The sequence below is a fragment of the Phasianus colchicus genome, chromosome 11, assembly GCF_987193195.1.
Source record: "Phasianus colchicus chromosome 11, bPhaCol1.hap1.1, whole genome shotgun sequence".
Classification (NCBI taxonomy): domain Eukaryota; kingdom Metazoa; phylum Chordata; class Aves; order Galliformes; family Phasianidae; genus Phasianus; species Phasianus colchicus.
Window position 1 is genome coordinate 2,732,085 of NC_143446.1, and position 18,702 is coordinate 2,750,786.

An 18,702-nucleotide genomic window follows, 5' to 3' on the forward strand; every position below is an offset into this window, starting at 1 on the left:
TTGTTCTAAGTCATACGGATGTGAGCATTTCTCCATGAAACCAGAGCTGGATGCTGAAATATCCTGGGCGGACTGTGCAGTAATAAAACCTGTAATATACATATTAGGTAAGCATAACATTTTTTGTAATGTGAAGTATAGCCGAGAATTTGTGATAGGTATAGAGAAAGAACATTAGCAGCCCCTAGTGTGTTTACTCTGGAGAAGTTGTAAATGGATGTTGGAGGACTGTCTTCATGACTGGTGTTTAGATTAGGAAGCCAGGCAGATGAATATTGCTATGGAAAACCTCAAACATTGAGGCAATGTTCTTCTGGGGACCTATGGGACAAAGAAAACTGGATATCCAGATACCTTTACTCTTGTAAAGGTCTTAGGATATAGATAGGACCCTGGGCAGTCTGATTTACTCTTGTGTAGGTCCTAGGATATGGATAGGGCCCTGGGCAGTCTGATCTAGTTGGCAGCAACGCTGCCCATGGCAAGAGGGTTGGAACTAGATGATCTTTAGGGTCCCTTTGGACCCACGTCGTTCTGTGATTCTATGATTTCTGTGATTACGTTGTCACCTATGATTATGTTTATTGGCTGTTTCTGTTCTACAAAATTTCCTAGAAAATGAAGTCACTTAGTTGAAATGATGTCATGAGTATTTTCATCATCTTCTTTGACAGAAATCTACAGCCCTCCTCCTTCCTCAAATCACTTCTGTCTGCTGAAATCCCTTGCAAAGCAGGGATTTTAGCATTGCTTTGTCTTCTCCTCTGTCTCTTCCACCTGTAGGATCAGTGGTACCTCTAATCACATTAATTGAGAATTACATCAGCAAGGAATTTGAGAGCTGTGATCCTTTAGACAAGGCTTTGTGACCTCTCCTGGGACATTTTCATGGATAAGAGAGCTGGGAGTGGGAGAGGAAGTCTGAATGGGTAGCTGGCTAATTGAGTTTCTGCAGTGTTGCTTGGAACCATGGTCAGGCTAATGAGGAAACAGCACTGAATGATTCCTCTAGGCAATCCCATTGGCTCCAAAATGATCGTTAGGATTGGTGTTACTGCAGGAAAGGTGAAATATGTTTTCTTTCACTGCACTGTCCAGTGAAAGCTACTAAGCAAAGCCAGGAAAGCTTGTGTATCAGTCATGATAATGAAGCATGAACATTGCTTTGGATAAAGCCTTGTAATCAGCTTGGAGAAAAGAATTAATAAAACTTCTTAAGTATGTTCTAAGAATAACGTAGTCTTTAAACCTGCTCATAAATGTAAAATGGTGGAAGTAGATCTCTTTACTTTAAAAAGCTTTATATTCTGATGAGAGAGATACCAGGAAAAACATTGACTTATCTTAGCAGTATCTTAGCCCTTACCCAGCTCCTGAAGTGCCTGTCTGTGCATTCTGCTGTCCTGAAGCAGTCTGCATGTTGGGGAAGCTGTTCCTGGCCCTGTGGTGTCCTTCTGAGTGATCAGCTGATGTTCCCAGAGTGTAAATATCACAAGATTTGGAGTACAATCTGGAAGGTTAAGTTAGAGCTTGCTACGCATACATTGTCAGCCCAGCCCAGGCATCCTGCTGGATGTCTCATTCCTGATCCCTGGCTGAGCAGAGAAGGGCTTTTCCCGAGGCACTGATGTAGTGATGGGACAAACCAATGGTGTGTTTCATGGGAAGTCTCATACTGGCTGCTACTTGACACAGGCTCTGTGATAGTCTTGCTGTCTCGAGCTTTTGCTTTTCAGTTCTGCAGGGACATATGCACTGGTACTGGGAAGACCTGGATATTTCATGTCCTTGCTCCATTTGGACTTCTTCAGTTTGCTTTTTGTCTGTACATCAAACCTGGTGTATTCTAATGGTGTCCAGCCTAGGCCTCATTTTGAGCTGATGTTCAGACTCATGAGGCTGGCTAGGGAGCATTTGCTGCACAGGAGCTGGGCGAGCCACAACAGGCTGGATTTGAACGAGAGAAGTAAAAATGAAAATTACACCAGTGTGATTTTGAACATCTCAGTGAGTCACAGTCTATTTGGTAGCAACAAAACATTGCTGGGATATGACTGGGGAAGGAGAACAAGAAACAGATCGCATCATCTTTGCTCACTCCAAACAGGCCGCTGCTGCAGTACTCCAAAAGATGTGTTGTCCAACAGGAGCTGTGCTGGCAGAATTGGCTTCAGATGCAGGAGGGAATTGAGTTAGACTGCAACACTGAAGTCGAGCACAGTTCTTCCCCATTCTCTTTCCTAGACAGACTGGTAGTGTTAAAGGGGTCACTACTCTGATCTAGAATAAGTCTTACTTCAGTATTAATCTGTGGACACACCTTGTCCACATGTAGGTGGTTTCATTGTTTAACCTCTAATAATCATGCAATCCTAACAGGAAGGCATGACATCTGTGTGATGATTAATCTCTGACTCTATTGGGTTACTGAATGTTATTCAATAAAAAAAGGCTTAAAGTATTACCTATAGAACCTTGGACAGATTCTATATGGGGATTGCTACATTTAAAGACCCAATTTCCTTGTCACTTTTTTGTGATGACTGTTTTGGAAATGCCATTTTTAAAGCACTTGCCTACCAGGTGTGACTTGTGTTCCATTGCCATGTGCTTTGCCTCCATTCCTGCTGAACTCACGTGGAAAAGATACCTGATTTCTTCCATTTTGATGGCTTCACAACACAGATCTGATCTGGAGCAGCGCACACCTAGAAGTGGACTTTCCACGGAGAACTTGTTAAAATGGTTTTTATGGAAATCCTCCCTGTGCCTACAAACACTTTCAAGAGTTTTCTTTCAGAGGAGCAGTTCATTACTGTATGAGCCCCTCTGCACCCTGTGCCAACACAAGCCTGCCTGTCTGAAAGTGGAAACCAGAGGATCTGGCCAGCAGAGCCCACATAGCACTGGGCCACCATGTTGGCTGCTCACCACTGGCCACTATGGAAGGTGTCAGGGTGATGTAACTTCGTGACTCAATTTACACTATGGAAACTGCTGGCAAAGACTGACGATTAGGCCCATAATTAAGTAAATTGATAATCATGGTCAGACAGTGTGGATGAGTGCGTGTACGTCAGCTAGCACATTTTTCTTTTTTCCTATCTTATGCATTAGGTCTGTCATCTTGTGAACCTTTGGGGAAGAACAAAGGATGTGAAGGACATCTGATTCAGTGATATCCAAAATTTGGTAGCTGCTCACTGTTAATGCAGAACTGAAGATGTGCTGCTTGTACTTGGAGAGATGAGATATCACACCTATGCTATGAACTTCAGATGTCCAGTAAGCAGCTTCTTCCAGTCCACAAGCCTTCACACATCAGGCTAAGAAAAGCAAGATATGCACACTAACAACTCATAGGTGGTGGTTCTTCAGCAGGAAATTCTCATCGAGAGCCACAGGCACAGAAAATACTTCAGGGATCTGCAGTGAAAATCATAGGATACAGAATCCAGTTGGGAAGGTCAGCGTGAAAGGGGTGAGTAGAGGTCAGGCACATGGAGAGGTGCATGCCCTTGTTCCTCAGCACAGCCAGTGTCATGTCAGCTCCCTAACAGCAAAGCAGCCTTGCTCTTGAATTTTAGGCTGTCAAGAGCTGACTTTATCAAACAGACCAGGATCTTTGCCATGAAGTAAGCCAAACTTCTGCATAAAATGATCTTCATTTTCAGGGAAAGAAAATGCTATTTTGAAATGCTGTTTTGATTAAGTCTCTGTAATACAGTATCCTATCTTGATCATAGAATAATAGCACATGGCTTTGGTTGGAAGGGGCCTTAAAGTTCATGCAGTTCCAAGCCCAGCCATGAGCAGAGTTGCTCCCCACCAGTTCAGGCTGCCCAGGGTCTCATCTAGACTGACCTTTGAGCATCCAGGGATGGGCGCTCACAACTTCTCTGGGCAACAGTGCCAGGGCCTCACCACCCTCTTAGTAAAGAACTTGTTTATAATGTCTAATCTAAACCTACCCACTTGTTAGTTTCAAACCATCACCCCTTGTCCTATCACTACAATCCCTGCCAAAGAATCTCTCTCCATCTTTCCTTTAGGCCCTTTTTAGATATTGGCAGGTCACTTCTAGGAGGGGTTGTAATTATTCTTGTGGCCTCCTCTGGACCTGCTCTAAGAAGTCTGCATCTTTCTTGTGTTGGGTGCCCCAAAGAGTTGGTCAATGTTCACTTCTGCTGAGGTTAGCACCAGAAAGCCCTCTGTCCCATAGCTCCCAGTGCTTTCATAAGTGTGAGGAGTTGTACTAGTTACTTGTATTATATGAAATAAAAAATATTTAAATCTGTTTCCATTTGATGTTGTGACTGTCTCTTGGTAAGTATTTGTGTGTAAGTGTAATTTTGATTACAGAATATCTCCTCGCTTCCTTGTGAAAAGTAAAAGTAATAGGAATTCTTTCAGGTGCAATTTATGGGACCAGATCAACACTGGTCCCATAAAGCTTTTCCTGAGCAAATAAGGGATCTAACTGGCATTCATGTTTTTTGTTTTGTTTTGTTTATTTGCATTTTTTGGCAAAGAAACTAGATTATTTCTTTTGTGTGTCCTGCTTAGGCTGTCCTGTCCTGAAAGATCTTAGATTTGTTATGTTGCCACAAATTCTGGAATGTTTTTGAGATGTGTGTGTTGCAAAGTGGGATGGTACTGTTGTGCACCATTCTTTCATGTGCTATCTAGTATACAGCAGGAGCTGAAGAGCTCTTCTACAGAAAGTTGTCTTTTCAGGTCTCTGTGTTGCTGTAGAAAATACAGAGCATCTTGTTCCACTCTTAGAAGGAAATGAGTGCAGTGCTGTCTGTACCATGGCTGCTAGGCTGATGGCCACTGTTGTTTTCCTCTAAGGGAATGTTAGTGGCAAGCTTCAGTTCAGAGACATTAATCTGTATTTCTCCCACATGTTGCCAGAATGTGGTCAAGGCAAAGATTCCTCTCACATTTCTGACTGCTGCAGGACCAACCAATGGCAACAGGAAATGGTTGTGCAGTTGGCCTGTCTTCTGGGCAGGGATTTGGAGAGGACACAAAGATGATACTGAAGGTAAATACAAGCCACCAGGCAGAAGCAGCTCTGAGATTGCAGGCTTCTCTGCAGCTGGATGATGTTAATAGATCCCACTCTCCACTGCATGCTTTACAGGAAGGCACAGTCTTCGTAACAGGCTAAATTAATGGGCTCCTATTTGTGCCATAATCATCTCTGGAAAGAAATTTCTCACTGTCATATGCCCAGAAGCATTCACAATGAATAGGCCTAATAGTTTCAGTACCTCAGACATTTGGTTGAATCTTCAGATGAAGAAAACTGGCATTGCTTTGTTGCCTTTCCAAGTCATTTTGCAATGAATGAAGATTGGTCCTTCTGTTCTCCTTCACATGAAGGTCATGTAACTTTTGTGGCTTTGTGCCGTATGTTCTCTCTGAAGGGAAATGAATATACAGTTGTCTTTTATTTTGCAATGATCTTCTAAACTACTCAGTTCAAAGATTGGGTGTGCTTTACACGCTTTCAACCAATTTCTTTCAGATTAATGATCCTCTGATGCCTCTCACGTGATTAGAGGGCTTGAGCTTTGATGGAGGAGGAGTCTTTGAACAACAAGGGAGGACTGAAAAATCTGGGGAGCTTCTGTTTTAGAGCCTTTGATATTGTGCTGATATACTATCCTACTGTTGAGCTGTTGCAGTATTTCCAGTCTCAGGGTCATTTCATAATAGATACGGGAATGATTCTCAGTTGACTTTTCTGCTGTTTTCTCAGCTGCTTGGGGAAGATCATATTAAGTTGCCCACCAAGACTACCAGTACCTTCTTTTCAAAAGCATCTTAGACTAGGGTGCTTCAAATGAACAAAGAAGAGAACCAGACCACTGCTCCAACCCCCAAGAAAAGGTCTCACTCTGAAGCCTTGGTAATAGGGCTGGCAGGCACACATTTTTCCATCCCTCCTTCTCCTCTCGGTGATGATTAAGAGCATCAGCTGCTACTCATTGTGAGCAAAGGTTTAAACATTCCTCTCGCAGGTAGTGGAGACATGAGTTGTTCTGGAGGCCTACTGAAACCGGGAGTCAACTTCCTGCACAGTCAGGCTTTGGACTGAGGGAAGGGTTGTTACCTGAGCATACTCCAGAGCTGCCCCCAAAGGATACCAAAAATGAGAGCTCTCTAGAAGCTGGAGGAGTCTGAAAGCATTTACAGGAATAAACTGGCTTGAAAGAGTTGAGGAGGAAAAGCTTGAATGCTGGTAGAGTTTGAGCTCCAAAGCCCAGAAGTATTGCTACCAGGAAGAAAGAAGGCAGCAGTTTCACAACTAGCAGCAGGAGTGAGATCTACTTTCTAACATGTCCTTCTGGGAGCTCTCCAGGGCCTAGAGAGAGCTCACTTCATCAGCCTTTGCCATAACAGGGGCACTAACAGAGATTTTCTGCTCTATTTGGTCACTATTTTTCTTGCTATTCCTATGAACTTGATATCTTGGAGGCCCTTCCTTCAAATTCCAGTTGAAGATATGCAACAGTTCCCAACAACTCCGAGAGGCAACTGTGCACGTGGTGTAACTACACATGGAAAAAGATCCTGGTGTCTTAGGAGGAATGGCTGCAGAGCCCTTCTGTGGCAGGTGCCACTTTCATAGATCTGATCTTCAGGAAGAATCATCTCTGAAGGGAAAGTGATGACTGCCCTGTGGTGCACTCTGCAGCTGTCAGTGTTGTTTCACTTTGAGGCAGTCAGCAACTCATGTCAAAGGTCTTGTTTGCACTTGATGCTGCCTCAGAAAGCCTGAGTCACTACACCCCCATTCACCCTGGTTACGTATGTTTACTCTCTGGTTGTGTGGTGGTTGGGAAAGTCCTCAAGTACAAGGGAAGACAAATCTGTCTTCTTCTTAAAAACTTAATCCTACTGCTTTTATAATGAGAAAGCTGTTTGGCATGTCAGTCCCAACATCAGGGCTTGAAACACAACATAGTTTTGCTGTCTGCTTCTGCTCAGGGATCTGAGCTCCAAAACATGAAATTCAAATTACATTTATGTCAAAACAAAATATCAGGGAGTACCCTCTCAGTTCCTGCCCTGGACCTAGGTCTCCATCAGTATGGAAGAATGAAATGAACAACTATCTTTTCTATTTTTTACTCTGAAGGGTGTTTGGGTCTTCAGCCAGTTTGCTGCTTGCTTCTTTCTGTGTACATACATGTCTATGAAACTTGAATCTCTCAGTATTTGCATGGGTTACGAGAATGTGCCCAGATAGTTGCTGGCATCAGCTGAAGTGTGTATCTATCTGGTAATTTGGTCATGAAATTGTACTTATCCATAGGAGCCTTGGAGCTCACCTCCTTGTATTGGCTTAAATTTGTCTTCAACTTCAGTCACCACCAGCAGTTCTGAAAGTTTAAAACCAGTCAGCTGTTTGAATAGTCATTAAGTCCTACATTCTTAAACAGTGAAACCTATACTAAAGCATCTCTGAGAGCTGCATAACAAAAATGTAACTACTAATAACAATATTTTCCTGCTGGTAAGCGTAAATCAATGCTTTCTCAGTAGCTTTTGATGAGAATCTTAATGGGGCCTATCAGCATGACTCCATTCAAAGTTTCAGTCATAGTTATGTTACCTGGATGATCACAGATGCTCTGAAGGTAACTTCAGAAAGTCTTAGCAGAATATGAGTTTAGCTGAAACTGGGGCATGGCGACAGAGGTTAAATGTAAATCAGTAATGTGCAGCTTTCTGGGATGCACAGAGACTAGGCTAATATTTTTTCTGGCTGATGGCCTTTCGATCCTCCCATGGAGCACTCACTGATGTCACACCTGGTATAAGCAATATGGAATGAAAACCTCAGCCCAAGATGAGAAGCTTAAAAAAACATCAGCATATGAGTTGATCAGGATACTGGGACGGCAGAAAAATTGGGCAGCTGCCACCATTTCCGAATCACATCACTCAGTTTCCTCTAGCAATTGGTGTAATGCAGCTGCTTGAGAATCTCACCTTCATTATTTTGCTCCTGTTTCAAAGCTAACAATAAAGGAAGATGGCATTCATGAATACCCTTGAGGAAGCAAAAACTGAGAGCTTTAGGCACTTCCACCAGCTGTCCCAAAGGCCATTCAATCTGTAAAGCCCTTCCGTTGCTCTGACTACTGATGCTACTGCCAAAGATGAGTTGGGCTGAGTTATCAAAGTCAAAGCCAGAGATAGCTCTGGTGGGAAGCACTTGTGCAAGTCTCATGTCCTAAGTCCTTACTGTGTAGGAAATAAAAGGGGGTTTGTGCATGAGGGGTAGGAATGCCCTGTTTCTCATTATTGAAATGCACGGCCTTGAAAGAGAGGCTGGAGTCAGCATGCAAAAGATATATCATGTTAATGCTGTTTGTTTCCCTCTTTTTGCCTTCTGGTTTTGTGATCTGGGAGCTAGAGGCAGAGGGCTTTGAACTTCAGCTGTTATTTATGGCTAACAGTAAAGGTGCTGGCTGTTTGTTTTTTTTTGCAGCAAGACAGAGATAGATATGGGGAAATGGGCAATACAGACCCCACAAAGTGGAGTTAAAGCGATGGATATACTTCCATCTTATCAAAGAGTTCGACTCTGCTCCCAGGTACCTCATGAGCTGCTCACTTCAAGAGGTGTCACGAAGCAGAGCTGACACTGGGGCTGACAGTTTGACTGTGCCATTGAGAATGGCTATGACTGGTGGCATGAGATCACACTGGTGGCAGGGAGCAAGTGGACCCGCCAGCCTAGAACAGAGCACAGCAGGCTTGGAGCTGAGTGTCCTCAGAGCAGAGGAGTAGCTGGGAGGCATCGTGGGGCAGTATGAGCAAAGGGCAGTGATTTGCATTGGTCTGTGAGAGGGCCACATTCAGATCAGAAAGAAACTCAGAAGTGTTTTCTCTTTTCTTTTCTTTTGTTTGTTGGAAGCTGGGGCTTTTTGGTGAGTATGTGTGTCCCACAGGAAGCTATTTCTAGCTTAGCTTTTTTTTTTCTTTGAAGGGGAACCATGCAAAATGCTTACTTGTTGCTAACCAAATCCACGCTTATCCCACTCCTCTACCCCAAAGCCTGAGGTGTGATTTCTTGGAATGTTATGCGTGTTTCACTGGGGTTTCAGGAAAGAAGACTTACCAAGAAGCCAACCTCAGAAAAAGACCTCAAAAAAATTCCAGTTTCACAAAACATTTCTCAGAAGGCAAGAAACAATCCCCTGCCTCCCTCACTCTGATTAAACAAGGCCGAGCGGATGGGCAAGATGCAGCTTGACAGAGAAGGGACTTATGTGCATTGCTGTTAAGCTGGCAGAAGCCAGCAACTCCCACCTATGCCTGTAGTGAACCAGGACTGGGAACATGCCCCAGCAGCAGCAAAGTAAGGCCTGAGCAAGAAGAAACAGGAATATGCCAGAGTCTTAATTCCATCTTCAGGGGAAACTTGGCACAGAAATCCAGTATAAACAAAGGAAATAGCATTCTTTTTGGACCTATGGGGAAAGTTTTACACCATCCACCAAGGTGTCAATTAGCAGGCGAGTGAACTTGGATAAAAGAATGGCACAGCTCAAAATATTATGGCTGTAGCTTGCCCTGTGTGATCTGCTAGTGCCAAGATGACCGCTGAGTGGTTGCTCAAGTTACTCTGGTAGCAGACTTTTAGGAGCACTGACACAGGGCACAGCCACAGCACAGGTGATGTACTCCTCCCTCTTGTGTAATTCCATCAGTGACTACCTTACCCGTCATCATATTTGATGAAGGTCTTTCAAACATCATTAAAAGTAAAAAGAAGGTGTTAAAAATTCTTGTGGCTGCTGATTACTGTAGGCAATTTGTAGTTCAGCTGTTAGCCAAGCTGCAGGGACATCATAATGAAAGCATGAGACGTGTTGTGTACAGGCAGACAGGGCTGGTTCTGCTCCACGGTGATTCCCCCAGCCTTGTGGGTTTGCAGTGGGACACGAGTGTCCTGGGATGGGACATCATGCCACAATGAGTGACTTCCATGATTGCACTGCTGTTGGCTGTCTCAGCAGAGGACTGAACGCACCATGAGGAATGAGCTCTGAAAGAGGCCTCTTTAGTTAAAGGTCAAGGCACACAGGGAAAAGGTGTAAGTATTTGTGGACAGATAGCTGGCAGCAGGCTGCAAGGCTGTTATTGCAGCATATTTCACTCTCATTCAAAATCTAGGTGTACATAGAATGGTAAAAAAAGCTGAAAGAAGGCAACAGTGTGAAAGTCTGAAATGGAAAGCTGCAAGAAAACAAAAAGGCAGTTTCCAAGAGCCATGTGCCCGGATATAGCTCTGAGCAGAAGACAGATTGTTCTGTAATATAAACACTCACTGTGTGCCCTGATAGTGAGATCTGTAGTGGCTAATGCCAAAGGCCCATCTTCATCCAGTTTGCAGTGTCTGAGGGAAGCCTAAGAGAGAAACTCTAGGTAGTGTGATCCTTCCCCTGCCATAACCCTGGCATACCCACCCAAAGTCTGTCATTAGCTTTGTGGTAATTTGTAGTGGACCCTGTAAGTGCAGTGGTTCTACCTCTTGTGTCATAGAATCATAGAATGGCTTAATTTGGAAGGGACTTTGAAGACCATCTAGTTCCAACACCCCTGCGCTGGGCAGGGTTGCCAGCCACTAGTTCAGGATGCCCAGAGCTCCATCCAGCCTGGTCCTGAATACCTTCAGGTATGGGGCACCCACAGTTTCTCTGGGCAGCCTGTGCCAGAGCCTTACCACCCTCTGGGTAAAGAATTTCTTTCTAACATCTAACCTGAATTTCCCCTCTTTTAGTTTAAAGCCATTCCCCCCTGTCCTGTCACTATTAGTCTGTGTGAAAAGTTGCTTTCCCTCCTGCTTATGAGCTTTCCCTTCAAGTTCTGGAGGGCCACAATGAGGTCTCCCCAGAACATTCTCTTCTCTAAGCTAAACAAGTCCAGCTCCCTTAACCTTTCTTCATAGGAGAGGTGCTGCAGCAGTCTGAACATCTTTGTGGCCTCCTCTGGACCCACTCCAACAGCTCCATATCCTCCCTGTGCTGGGGGTCCCAGATCTGGATACAGTGCTCCAAATGGGGCCTCACAAGGACAGAGCAGAGGGGGATGATCCCCTCCCTTTCCCTGCTGCCACCCCTCTGTTGATGCAGCCCAGGATGCAGTTGTCTTGAACACTTCATCACCTTACCACTATCTGTGTCTCTGCAGACCTCTGTCACGTTCCCCAGATGTCGCTTTTCTGAGCTGTGGCATCCACCTACATGCTGTGCTGTATGCAAAATCACCTCGTCTGTTCTTCCACACTTATTGCCTGGGCTTTCCAAGAGAGATCGATGAGATCCCCCCACAGGCAATATGGCATAGATGCATTGTGGGCTTCTTCCACAACGGCAAAGTTTACCATCTTTTCCCCTAGTCTTTCTGTAGGACTTCCAGGGATCCTGCATGCCTTCATTCTGAGCCTTGAGCTGGCATTTTTAAAGCCCTGCATGCAGTGGCTACAGGCAGAACGATAGATAAGTGTGAGAGCAGAAAGGTGTGCTCACACAGCAGAGAACTGCACGTGTGGGTAAACATTTCTGTGAGTTGCTGTCTTATACTTTGCTGGTGTCAGCTCTCAGAGCAGTCCAGTGTCCCTGCAGTGCCCTGCTCTGCCTTGGAAGAAACATGACAGCAGCGAGCAGGAAAAGACAAGGAGAGCAGATCATTTTCACATTCTTGTTCATATTTGAGAGCTCTCTGAATTAGTGGCTGTTTTGGGTGAATACTATGCTAGAAAGAAAGAGGAAGCATCGGTTTCAATTGTTGATGACTACTGTTTCACAATGACCCTGCAATTGCCTGCAAGCAGAGTCAACCATGTATCAAACACCAGGATTAAGCAACAGCAGTGTAATCTGGCCTTAGGGTTATTCCATGTACATCCCCTGCTTACTACGTGGTTTTGAATTTCCCTAAAACAGTATTTTCATGAACTTAAGCAGTGAAAACAAAATCCCCCTTCAATGCTTTTTTGTTCCTTTTTGTAGACGTTACTGTCTCACCAAGATGAATTTGATCATGAAATGCCATGCTGCCATTTCTCATCTCTTCCTCTCCCTGCCTAGACACCTCTGTCCCCTTTGTCTATGTTGTCATAGAAAGATCTTGTTGGTAGCTCAGGTAGGTGCTGTACAGCACAGGTATATGTGCACATGTAGGTTCACAGTACCTGTAGATGGGACAGCTTCTTCTGCTTCACTGAGAGCAGGTGAATTTCTGCCTGTTAATCAGAGCTGCAATGGGAACTGGATCTCCAGTTCTTACTTTTATTTATGTACATTGCTCATACTTATCAAAGTGCAGGCCCTCTTTTGATCTTGGAAATTTCCACTGGCTCCACTTACATACGGCTTCAGGATCTGACTTCATGTCTTCAAACCTATAACGTTGGGCAGGGCTATTCTACCCATTTTTATTCTTTTATTATTATTATTTGTATTATTAAAAGAATTAAGTTGGTAACTCCGGACTGTACCCAGCAGAAAGCTGAGTCCCAGCTCTGCTGGTTCTGACATGGTAAATAACACACTGTGATGTGTTTGGGTCTATCAGGGGATTTAGATCTCACTCCTCTATGGAAGTGAGCGAGTCTTTGTCAGAAAACAAAAGAAAAAAAATGAAAGGAGTGTAAACAGAAATGCATTAATTCAGTTGTCTAGACAATATCTGTAGATTTAAAATGATTGAAAATGTAGAGTGAAGTGGAATTTGGGGGGGAGGGGGGGGTAGAACTCTTGTGGGCTTTATGCAGGAGTTGTGTTTTGAAGATAAGGTAGATGTTGTGAAATGTTTAGCTTACTGCTCTGTTTTGCTTTGTCACAGAAAGAGGAGTAAAGGGAAGGCGGTGGGCAGAACAGCTTTTACATTTGGGTATGAGCTGGGAGAAATAACATGCTGTAAGTGTTGCAGCTGACATAGCAGTGGCCCATTTGACCTGGATTACAGGGCAATAAGTGCAGTCAGGTGATTCAAGGGTGTTGTGCATAAATTTGCTAGGTAGTTAGGTGAAAGCAGATCAGGAAATAATTATAGCTGATAAGGGGAGCTTGTAAGGAAGCCAGCACCTTCTGTGACCATGAAACATTTTAATGATTAACTGTGATTGAAAAGCTGGAAGCACATTCTCCCCTTTCATAGCAGTCACACCCAACTGCTCTCCTGCATCATTAACTTCTGAGCTGCCTGGATGTCACTGCTGTGCATGAACCAGCTTTAATTCAGGGCAGCCTCTGGGATGTGAATGGTGAAGCTGGTTGGTCATGAGAAGGGCATGGGTTTTGGCCTGGATTAATTTTGAGGGGAACTCAGCCCCTGTGGAAGCTGCCAAAGATCACCGTCCCTTGGGTAGGAGACAACAAAACATGGCCCCGACCTAGATAATGTTTTTGAACATCTCCTCCTTTCTGTTTCATCATGCAGCGATGAAAACAGCAGATGTAAATAAAAACAGCTCTTGCCAATGCAACTCTGAAATGACAGTCTGTGCTGTTCCGCTCCTGCAGCATTTGCAGCGCAGTATGGCACTAATATTTTACTTATTTGCACTACAGGCTCCAGTTTTGTAGGCTCATGCAAGAAGAGGGAGCTACCACCAAGAAAACTTCCATTCCTAGAACTGGGAGCACAGGTCCAGACCCATGGGATTTCATTTTCTAAGCCCCCCTGGCTAATTGCAAGGTGCTGTAAGCATGGGCTTGCACCTCAGGAAATGAAGAACCTCAGAGCCTGTTAAGTAGACCTCATGTTGCTCAGGAAAAATGACATGAGATTTATGTATTCTGTTACCACTTCCCAGGGTTGCAGCATCATGCAGCAAAACACTACAGAGAAAAGTGCCACATCCTATGCTTGCTAGCCGTGCCTTCTGTTGGCTGCTCAGCCTAACACAGGTACAGAGCTATCCTTTGCACTCCTACCATACAGCTGCTATTTTCTAATTGTTTTTACTCAATTAACATTTGCTAATTAATTTCTATTAATTACCTCTCATTTAGAGACCTGCGTGATTAGGCACGGCTGTAAATCTCTGCACGGCACACTGTCATGAATGGCAGCCCGTGTACAATTAGCAGCAGTTTTCACCACTCAAAATTGCCTCAGGCAGGACAAGGTGCTGATGAGCCCACTGTGCTGGACTCACATAGCACATGAGGTGTGTGCAGCCCAGGGGAGTGGGGTTGTTAGTGTGGGCTTCTGGGAGCCACGTGCTGTCAGTGTGACTGTCCAACAGCCTGCTTGTAACTCCCATGTCAATCTGCATTGCTGTACCTGGTGGATAACCTTGGCCTAGATGCAGGCTTTATCATCATTTCTGAGAAAATTATGCTGTTAATACATCATCTGTAATCAATAGGCCATGGCCTTCATTCAGGAAGGCACTTAGGAACATGGCTAATATCCATTATGCAGTCTGGTACCTTGATGGTGGTTATTTTTTTTTAAGAGCCTGCTATTCCATTTAAAATTAGATTTGTGCTAAACTGAGGCTCTTATCCCTACAAAAGACATCAGCCAAGGCCTGACCATGAGGTGCCGTGTGCTTACAATATAAGGATGACTTTGAAGCTTACAAGAGCTGCTCTGAAAGTATTTTGGCCTGTTCTATGATGTTGGCCCACAACATCAAAGACAGATGTTGGTGGTATGGCAGTAGAGACTGTACCTTCCTGCTGATATCCCATTCCATTTTGTCACCATGCAATGGATGGCAGCAGATGGGCAGTCTGACGTGGAGGTGCATGTGAAGACAAAGGCTGGAATTGAATTTCCTCCTTGCAGAAAACAATGGCACTTATTGACATTCATTGACATTTGCTGAATGTTTGTGAAGACCAAACAGTGCATATGAACACAGTGAGGTGCTGAGTGGTGTGTTTCAGCAGTGGTAACAGTGACATGAAAGACAAGCCATGTTGTGGATGTCCATGCACTGCTGTCACCACGAAATGAAGAGCATCTTGATCCAAGCAATGTGGCAAACTATGACCAGGGAACTGTAAGGAGAGAAATGTTGGCTTCAGTGCGTTGGAAGTGATGGTGGCAATGTTGGAGTATTGCAAAGTTTGCACCAGGTGGCTCCCACAAATGCTTACACCAGAACAGAAAGAACACCACATGCACTTGTTGAACCAGTGCAAGGTTGAAAGTGACAATTTGCTGGATTGCATCTTTACCATTGGCAAGATATCACCAGTATGGGCTGGAGTCAGAACAGCAGTCCATGGTGTGGCACATGTGAATTCCTCCTCGAAGACAAAGTTCAAGATGTAGCTCTCAGTGAGTAAAGAGATGTGTGCTGTCTTTGGGGATATGAGAGAGAAGGGTGATCTTTCTGAATTTTCTGGAACCTGAACAAATCATCAGTCCTAAACGCTATGTTGCAGTGCTGACTAAGCTGAAGGTTTGAACATCCAGAGTCAGGCCAGAGAAGAAGACAACATTTCTTTTGCAACAGGATAACACCAGGCCCCATAGTAGTTTGAAGACCATGGAGCAATTACAATCCTACCATGCCCACTGTATAGTCCAGATTTGGCAATTTCTGACTATCATCTGTTTGGGCCAATGAAAGATAGACTGCATGGGCATCATTTTCCTAGTAACAATGCCATCATACCTGGTGTGAAACAAAGGGTCACCTCCTCTGGTTTGCATGAGCATGGCATGCAGACTCTTGTCATTGCTGGTAAAAATACACAGCTAATGGTGGTGACTTTGTTGAAAAATAGTGTTTTGTAGCTGAAAATTTGCTCTACTAAATAGTGTTATTGTTCTCTTTGCATCTGTTGTCATTTCCATGGAAATAAAGAGAAGGCATTACATTCAGATCAACCTACATAATATGGAAAACAAAATACTAATGCATAGTGCAAGCCAGCAGAGGGGAGAGATTACCATCAACCAGTGCACATCATGAACAAATCCTTAAAAGGCCCTATTTCATTTTTTTTCTTGACAACCATTTTTGTTGTTAATAATCTTTAATTTTATTTCAGCACGATTCTTTCTATTTTAAGGATCTGTTAAAAATTGTTAGTAAGTAGTTGTTCATTATGATTGTATCTGAGTTTCATTTATTTTTTAATTCTGTTCAGCTTGGGTAGTTTTTAATCAGATTAATACTTATCCTCTTATTTCACTAATTGTTGCATATTCTGTTCAGTTACATATCTTAAAAACGTTTGTTTGTGGGGTGGCCCAGGCCAAGCCTCACTGAGCTGAGCCTGACTTCCACATCAGACTGGTGGCCATGCTGCACTCCCCTTCGAAATGGCAGAGAGCTGATGTTAAGGAACGGGCCTGAGGGCACGAGGTGGAAGAAGCTGTAAGAAGCTCCTATACTCCTACAGCACTTCAGTACCAGGCAGTTTTTTAATTTAGTCAGGTATCCCACTTGGAGGATGAAAATGCTGAAGGAAAGGGAACCTCGATGGGCTGTGGGAGATGAGGCCACTGGGATGGAGTTTGGACAGTAGAAGAGGGAATAAATGCAAACGGCTCAGAGGCTCTTGCTGCAGCTGGAGGTAGCTTGCACTAACCCTGATGAGAGCATTGTGGTGCTGTGTGCTGGGCAGCACTGTCACCATATTTCAGCTGCTGCCAGCTGTCGGGCAAACATAACGTGGAAGTCAAAGCTAGAGACGAATCACAGAGCCAGGAGGGTTTTCAAGTCCCCTAAATGGCTGCTCATGCACAGTGAGGAGACACCAGCCAAAATCAGGCAGGAGGGACTAATTCTGCAGTAGAGGATTGGCTTTGTCTTTGATCCTCACAGCCTTCAGAGCTCTCTTAGTGCTGGAATTTGTCTTAAAAATGGTGAAAAAGAGAATCTGCCTGCATTAATATATCCCCAAGCTTATTTAAGCACACCTAGAACTGACAATAGATCTGGTTGCTTTTATTTGGTCGTGAAGCTAGAAAAGCCTGGCATAGATGGACATGAAGTCATATATTCTTCATAGTTTATGAATTAATCCTGTGAACGTATGGAAAACATGTGTCATTATTTCAACTCCCAGTGGTGGAAACTGTGCAAATAAATGACTCTGAGTCAGAAGGTGAATCAGTGCAAGTTAGCTCTACTGCCAGTTGCTTAAGAGCACAGACATGACAGGCAATTACTTGACTAATTAGAGCAGAACTTTGAAATAATAGAACCATACAATCATTAAGGTTGGAAAAGACCACTGTGATCATCTGGTGCCACCAACCACCAACCTATCACCACTGTGCCTACTAAACCATGTCCCTCACTGCCACATCTACATGGTTCTTGAAGACCTCCAGGGATGTGACTCCACCACCTCCCTGGGCAGCCTGTTCCAATAACTCACCACTGTTTCTGAGAAGAAATTCTTCCAAATATCGAACCTGAACATCCCTAGCACAACTTTAGGCCATTCTCTGTTGTCCTATTGCTAGTTACCCGGAGAAGAGACTGACCTCCACCTTGCTACAATCTCCCTTCAGGGAATTATAGAGAGTAATAGGTCTCCCCTGAGCTTCCCTTTCTCCAGATTAAATAGTCCCAGTTCCCTCAGCCTCTCCTCAAAGGACTTATGCTCCAATTCTTCACCAGCTTTGTTGCTCTTCTCTGAACATGCTCCAGGGCCTCAATGTCTTTCTTGTAGTGAGGGGTCCAAAAGTGAAACAGGGCACTTGAGGTGCAACCTCACTCAGCTGAGTAGAGGGGGATGATCACCTCCCTGCTCATGCTTGGTACACTATTTCTGATACAAGTCAGGATACCATTGACTTTCTTGGCCATCCAGGCACACTGCTGGCTCATGTTCAGATGATTGTTGACTTACACCTCCAGGTCCTTTTCCTCCATGCAGCTTTATAGCCACTCTGCCTCAAACCTGTAGCATTGCCTGGATGAACAAAGTGCAAGTCCCGACACTTGGTTGAACTTCATCCCATTGGTCTCAGCCTAGAATCATAGAATCTGGGTATATAGATTAAGAATAGAGGTCTTGGAAAAGACCTCTGAGACCATGCAGTCCAACTGTCCACACATCACCAATATTTCCCACTAAACCATATCCCTCAGTCCTTGAGCACCTCCAGGCATGGTGACTCTATCACCTCCACTACTTGGGCAGCCCGATACAGTGCCTGACCACTCAGGGAAGTATTTCCTAATGTCCTGAATCTCCCCTAACACAACTGGAAGCTGTTCCCTCTTGTCTTACTGCTAGATAATGGGAGAGGAGGCTGACTGCCCACCTCACCACAACCTCCCTTCAGGGAGTTGTAGAGAGCGATAAGGTCTCCCCAGGGCCTCCTCTTCTTCAGACAATTCCAGTTCCTTCAGCTGCTCCTCATAAGACTTGTGCTCTAGACCCCTTACCAGCTTCATTGCCCTTCTCTGGACATTCTCCAGGGCCTTGATGCCTTTTTTGTAGTGAGGCGGCCCAAAACTGAACACAGAACTCAAAGTGCGACCTATCGATCCAGCCAATCCAGATCCCTCTGGAGGGCCTTCCCAACATCAAGCAGATGAACACTTCCCCCAGACTGGTGTCTACTGCAAACTTACTGAGGATGCACTCAACCCCCTCATCCAGATCATCGATAATGATATTGAACAGGACAGACACCAATACCAACCCCTGGGGAACACTTGTGAACAGTCACCAACTGGGT

The 18,702-nt window shown here is 44.4% G+C and overlaps 1 long non-coding RNA gene across 1 annotated transcript in view; it reads right to left on the reverse strand.

The window, feature by feature from the left end:
- Positions 1–3: 3 nt before the first annotated feature.
- LOC149916374 (uncharacterized) overlaps positions 4–18,702 on the reverse strand; it is a 29,151-nt gene continuing 10,452 nt past the window's right edge. Inside the window, exon 4 of the long non-coding RNA XR_016470037.1 lies at positions 4–89. This is a non-coding gene — a long non-coding RNA (uncharacterized LOC149916374). The remainder of the gene's footprint in view (positions 90–18,702) is intronic.